The 6494-nt window shown below is 39.3% G+C and overlaps 1 pseudogene; it reads left to right on the top strand.

Moving 5' to 3' along the window:
* Window positions 1–5373: 5373 nt before the first annotated feature.
* Window positions 5374–6288, top strand: LOC103240175 (small ribosomal subunit protein uS2-like; annotated as a pseudogene).
* The last annotated feature ends 206 nt before the right edge of the window (window positions 6289–6494 follow it).

Genomic DNA, 6494 nt, shown 5'->3' with positions numbered 1-6494 from the left:
TGTGGTCTGTAATAACAACATAAAAACCTTAATTATGATTGATAGTATATACTCAGAAATATTAGAATTCCCATACAATTTTGGAACATATGCGAATTTCATTCACTAAAATATAACTTGAAGAGTAAACATTATTTTTTATTTTACAATGCTTCCTGTGATTTTTATACCAAATAAGCCAAATGTCACTGTTGCATCAGTGCATTGTTGATGTCAAACCCAATTCTTAATAATACCTTATAGACAAATGTATTCAATCTTAATCAGCTTGACCATAAGGTAGAATATTACAAACCTTTTGTAACCTTTTATGACTTTTTTAAAGAGCAGATTAGTACTCTAAGAAAAACCTGTTGTGCTTTCATTTGAATGTTCAATTTATGGAAAAACAAAATAATACCCTTTTAAATTTAGTCAATATTTTCACATATAGAATTTTTTATGAAGTTAATTTTTATAAACTTTCCACAATGTATTTAAACCTTTAGCTTTATTTAATTTAAAACAATCCTTTAACTCTCTAAGCTAGGCAAAAATTTACATTTCAATACCTTCTTATAATCTCTTACCAAAAGCACATTTCATTCTCCTTACACATCTTGTACGTAAACCTATTTTTTCAGTAGTCTCAACTTTCACTTTTGGTGCACAAATTTTATTTTATGAATCCTTTTATGACTTACACAGACAATCCATGACATGCTTGGACTTTCTAACTTGTCCTAAATATCCCCTCTTTTAAACAACCAATCATTTTACTTTAGGACAAGAACTTATCATACAAGATCCTTTCTTACATAAAATCTCCTTTCTTTATAATCTTCTTTGCACAGTTCAGGGGCATGGCTAATTCTGCATATTCCCAGGCCTTATTCAGAATTTAATATCTCCAAAGTAAATTGAAAATTTTCCAAAGTCAAAGCAGTTTATGACCTTAGAGCATTTAGCAAACCTAATATCTGACCTGCATAATTTAGACCAAGTGTTTTTATTTTGCCAATAATCTTTGAAGCTGTTTTTCTTTGCCAAAAATTACTAAAGTTACATGAACTGAAAGGCATTACAGTTTTTATTTTTCTTTCAAAATATTTCAGTATTTATTTTTGTTTAAGGCAATTAGAGCTCTTTTATATAAACATTTATATACACAACACATATATAACTACACAGACAGACAGAATATTACTACTGTAGTTGTAAGATTTTTCATTTGCCAGTTTTTAAGTTTCTTGAGTGGTTATTGGCTTTAGGGTGGAGTCCTTGGATGAACAGGACCAGGAAATGGTCTCTGGTGCCTCCTGTTTTTCCCAAGGAGTCCAGGCTGTTAGAGCTTGAATATTCACTTTTAATTAAGTTGGCTTTTAACCACAGCACTCTTTAATAAAGTCCTTTTAAAATTTCATATTACCTGACTTTAGCCAGGCCAAACAGCTTATATTTCTGGCTTTTGAACTTTACCAAAGGTAACCTCCCAGGTGCTCAGAGAAAGGAAAATTTAAGACAGTCCACGGAGAAGAAGAGAATTCACAAGTTTACACAGATTTCAAACCAGAAAGCACCTATTTCCTAAGCTGGGAATCAAACCCAGACCACCACAGTGGAAGAGCAAAACCTTATCTACTGAGCCACAGCACAGGGCAGTCCAATTGCCTGTGCCAGAAAGAGTCTAAGGTAGTTAATTTTGAGCTTGCAAAGGCTTTTAACTACTCAAGATAATTTTTAGAGCTATGACATGAACCCCAAAATACCTGTTCCCTGGGGGGTGGAGACCAAGAGAAAGCACTGCCTTGTGATTACAAGCTCAGGCTCCCAAGGACATAAAACAAAATGGAGACCTCATCCAGTTTCTTGTTTGTTTCAGCGACCCCTGCAGAATAGTTCATTACTGGCCAGCTTGCTGGGCCATCTTGAGCAGCAAGCTTATGGGGTCCTATGCCCATGTTTTATCCTAAGGTACCCCTCAACACAGAAAAACAAATTCATAACACAAAATACACCAGATTCATTACAGCTTAAGACTAGCCTCAGAATTCTTTTTTGCATTAATCAAAACTTTACAAAGGAGATAAACAGTGATTTTTACCATTCATTCAACCACTTTGCACATAGAGAGAAGCCAGAAATCTGACTGGTAAGAAATTTTTACCCTTTTGCCAGCATACCAGGCTTCTGGGTTCCTTTCCCTGAGTGGCCCTGGTGACCCAGCTTACTATACCATAACCCTGGGGCCCAAGCTGCAACAGAAAAGAAAATCTTTTTATTTTTCTTTTAATGCACTTCAGTGCATTGTTGTTCACTTGGAACATTCCGTTGTAAGTTATCTTTAGTAAGATTTTGACAGTTTTACCAGACTTTGCTGCCTCCCAGGCCTAATGTATAAACCAAAAGGAACTCAGTTTTCCAGAAATTAAGAATCCCATTTTAACCTAAAATATTGACTTTACTCTTAGATTCTCTTGATTAACTTAGACAATGATTCCTCCTACCTAGGTGTGTAAGAAAAATGAAATAAAAGGTAGAACACAAAAAGCTCCATGAATTTTAAAACCCAAATTTTATAACCCCTGAAATATTACTGCTTACTACCAGTTCCTTTCTGACCCAGTCAGATGTAAGAGGCCTCTAACTGGATGCAAGCTAGTTAACTTCCAGATCAAATCCCATCCTGGACCTAGTCTAGTTTCTGCCATGGCTTCCAAACACAGTTTGGATGAGAAATTTGCTCAAAGAAACTCAGAGAGCTGAAAACACAAATCCCTGGAGCTCTGAAATCCAAGAGGGAGCTTACCCATGATCCCCAGCTGCTCCGAGACATCAGTGGACACAAGTGGGTCCTTCAGGTAGCTTGCATGTTCACTCAGCACTCCTGGGGGTCTCTAGAAGCTCCACTTCAGATCTTGCTTCTAACACCATCTGGTACAAGTAAAACTTCAGCCGAATTCAATTTAAAGGAGTTTAATATGTGTATTGCACAATTAAACTCCTTTAAACTGAATTCAGCTGAAGTTTTTCTTTAATCAGTCCATAGACAAACTCAACAAATTGTCAACCAGAAAATTTTTAAATTTACCTATAGTCTGGAAGCCACGCTTCAAGTTGTCCTGCCTTTCTGGACTAAATCAATGTATTTCTTAAATGTATTTGCTTGATGTCTTATGCCTCCCTAAAATGTATAAAACCAAGTTGTGCCCCGACTATCTTGGGCACATGTTCTCAGGACCTCCTAAGGGCTGTGTCATGGACCATGGTCACTCATATTTGGCTCAGCATTAACCTCTTCGAATGTTTTAGAGTTTGACTCTTCGTCAACAAATTGACACTTTGCACTTTTTAACAGACATTTTCCCTTTTCCCCTCAACTCTCCTGTAACCTCATCTTCTGGAACCTCATTTTATTCTCTACTTCTTGAGTTAAACTTTTTTAGGGTTCACATATAAGTGAGATCATACAATATTTGTCTTTCTGTGCATAGTTTATTTCTCTTGGCATAATGTCCTCTAGATTCATCCATGTTGTCACAAATAACAGAATTTCCTTCTTTTGGAAGGCTGAATAGTATTTCATTGTGTACATGTACCTTGTTTTTCTCCATTCCTCCACTGATGGACACTTAGGTTGATTCCGTGTTTTGGCTATTGTGACTAATGCTGCAATGCACTTGAGAGTACTGACATGCCGATTTCAATTCCTTTGGCTATATACTTAGAAGTGGGATTGCTGGATCTAAGCACCCTCTTAATTGCTGTCCACCATGATTTAAGATCTCCATTGTTTCTACAACACCCTTAGGCATGAAATTCTCTACACCATTTTCCTAATGTCAGTTCCCTTGGGCAGGGCTACCGAGCTTTGTCCTTAATAAAGGCTACTGCTCTTCTAGGGCAGGAACTCTACAGACTGCAAGGGAGCTTGGGTACAGATAATAGCCTCCTTATCCTGGTGACATCCCTGCTCTATTGGATGCTGGAGGGAGGGAGAATGATAACCTCCAGCCTTCTCAGCTTGCCTTCTCCTTGTGGAATGTCTGCCCTAGGAATGACAGGGGAGGGACCTGGAGCCCCAGTATTCTCAGACTGCTGGTGCTGAATTTCCACCCTATGAGTAGGGTCTAGGATAGGAGCCTCATCCCATTGGGCTATGTATGATAGGAACTTCTGTATGGAAGGGTTTCTGCAGGAGGTCATGTATAATAAGAACAAAGCTTCTCATCATAGGGGAAGTGAGAAACATCAGCAGCCTGTATTCCCAGAGTGAAGCTGTAGCCCTATTCTGGGACACAGGAGGGAGAGGGATCCCTGTATCATACTCTTGAGCTTCACTGCCTGAAGTTGACCCCCCAGAGCAGTGTTTCTATAAGACAGAGCTTGGAGGTGGGGAGGGAGGAAGCAGTCAAGGTTCAGAGGACACTGTTAAAGGGAATTAAATATGGCCTGAGAAGAACTCTGTAATTCTGTATTTGAGTCCTTGTGAACAAACTACAGCCTAGTTTAATAGGCAGACAAGATAGAAAACCTAACTTAGAAGAATACACCTGGAACAATAACTGAGTCTTGGCCAATCCCAGTGGCTGTACTTCGACCATTTATACACTGCTGAGTGTTCAAGCTGTGTTCAAATAAGGCAAATGCCAACTTGGAACCAACTCAGCCAGTCTGTACCTCGCTTCCACTCGCTTCCAATTTCTGTACATTATTTCCCCCTTTTTGTCTATAAATCTTCTTCCACTACATGACTGTGCTGGAGTCTCTATGAATTTGCTGTAATTCTGGGGGTTGCCCAATTTGAGAATCGTTCATTGCTCAATTAAACTCCTTTAAATTTAATTTGGCTAAAGCTTTTCTTTTATCAACACAGACTATGCTGTTACCAAGGATTTAGTAAATTTTCTGGAATAAATGTTTCTTTGTTTTGCTGTATGCCCTCAGAACAATGTGCAGAAACTTAAAAAAACTATTTTCTTTAACTTCTTTTTTAGTAAAACGATTGTTTTGCTTAGTAGGATGCTGTGCTTCTCACTTCTTTCTGGAAATCTGTTAGCAATCGTTGTCAATTGATTCTTGACAAAGATACCGAGGGAATTAAATGGGGGAAAGGATAATTGTTTCAACAATTGGTGCTGGAACAATTGGATATTTATATGCTAAAACGTTACCCTTGCTTCTTACCTCACTCCATAAAGAAAAATTGATTCAAAATAGATAAAGACCTTAAGGTAAGAGTCAACAGCATAAAACTTCTAGAAGACATAAGAGAAAATTCAAGCAGTCACAAGTTAGATAAAGTTTTCATAATTAGACTTTCTGGACTACCCAGAGGAGGGTCCATATGGCATTGTTCTGGATTCCATTGTAACTTAAAGGGAGACTTTCACAATGTCTGAAGCCCTTGATATTCTGCAAATGAAGGAGGAGGGTATCCTCAAGTTTCTTGCAGCATGGACCCAATTAGGTGGCATCAACCTTGACTTCCAAATGGAACAGTACACCTATAAAAGGAAAAGTGACAGCATCTGCTTCCTAAATCTGAAGAGGACCTGGGAGAAGCTTCTTCTGGCAGCTCGCGCCATGGTTGCCCTTGAAAACCCTGCTGATGTCAGTGTTACGCCCTCCAGAATACTGGTCAGTGGGCTGTGCTGAAGTTTGCTGCTGCCACTGGAGTAACTCTTATTGCTGGCTGTTTCACTCTTGAAACTTTCACTAACCAGATCCAGGCAGCCTTCTGGGAGCCATGGCTTTTGGCAATTACTGATCCCAGGGCTGACCACCAGGCTCTCACAGAGATGCTTATGCTAACCTGCCCACCATTGCTTTGGGTCACACAGATTCTCCTCTATGCTGCGGACATTGCTGTAATTCTCGGGGCTGCCTTGTTGTTGTCCTGCAACAACAAAGGCACTCATTCAGTGGGTCTGATGTGGTAGATGCCAGCCTGGGAAGTTCTGCACATGTGTGGCACCATCTTCTGTGAACACCCAGAGGAGGTCATGCCTGATCTCTACATCTACAGAGATCCCAAAGAGATTGAAAAGAAAGAGCATGCTGCTGCTAAAAAAGCTGAACCTAAGGAGGAATTTCAGGGTGAAGGGACTGCCCTGGCTCCTGAGCGCACTGCTACTTAGCCTGAGGTTGCAGCCTGCTCTGAAGGTGTGCAGGTCACAGGTGCCCCCTGTGTCTGTTCAGCAGGTCCCTACTGAAGACTGAAGCACTCAGCCTGCCATGGAAGACTGGTCTACAGCTCCTACTGCTTGGGCCACTGAATGGGTAGGAAAAACCACTGAGTGGTCTTAAGCCATTTTCCACAGGCTCCTAAGCAAAATGGAAATAAGGTTGTTTCCAAAATTGAAATAAACATCAGTTCTTTAAAAAAAAGAGTTTTTTATAATTAGGACACAAAAGTACAAAGTATAAAATAAAAAAATTGGATTTCATCAAAATTAAACTCTTCGTCCTCAAAAGAAATTTAAGGAAATAAAAAGGAAAGCCACAGACTAAGA

Source organism: Chlorocebus sabaeus, chromosome 13, assembly GCF_047675955.1.
Source record: "Chlorocebus sabaeus isolate Y175 chromosome 13, mChlSab1.0.hap1, whole genome shotgun sequence".
Lineage (NCBI taxonomy): Eukaryota > Metazoa > Chordata > Mammalia > Primates > Cercopithecidae > Chlorocebus > Chlorocebus sabaeus.
The sequence above is the reverse complement of the archived record's forward strand: the minus strand, read 5'-3'. Positions and strand labels throughout refer to the sequence as shown.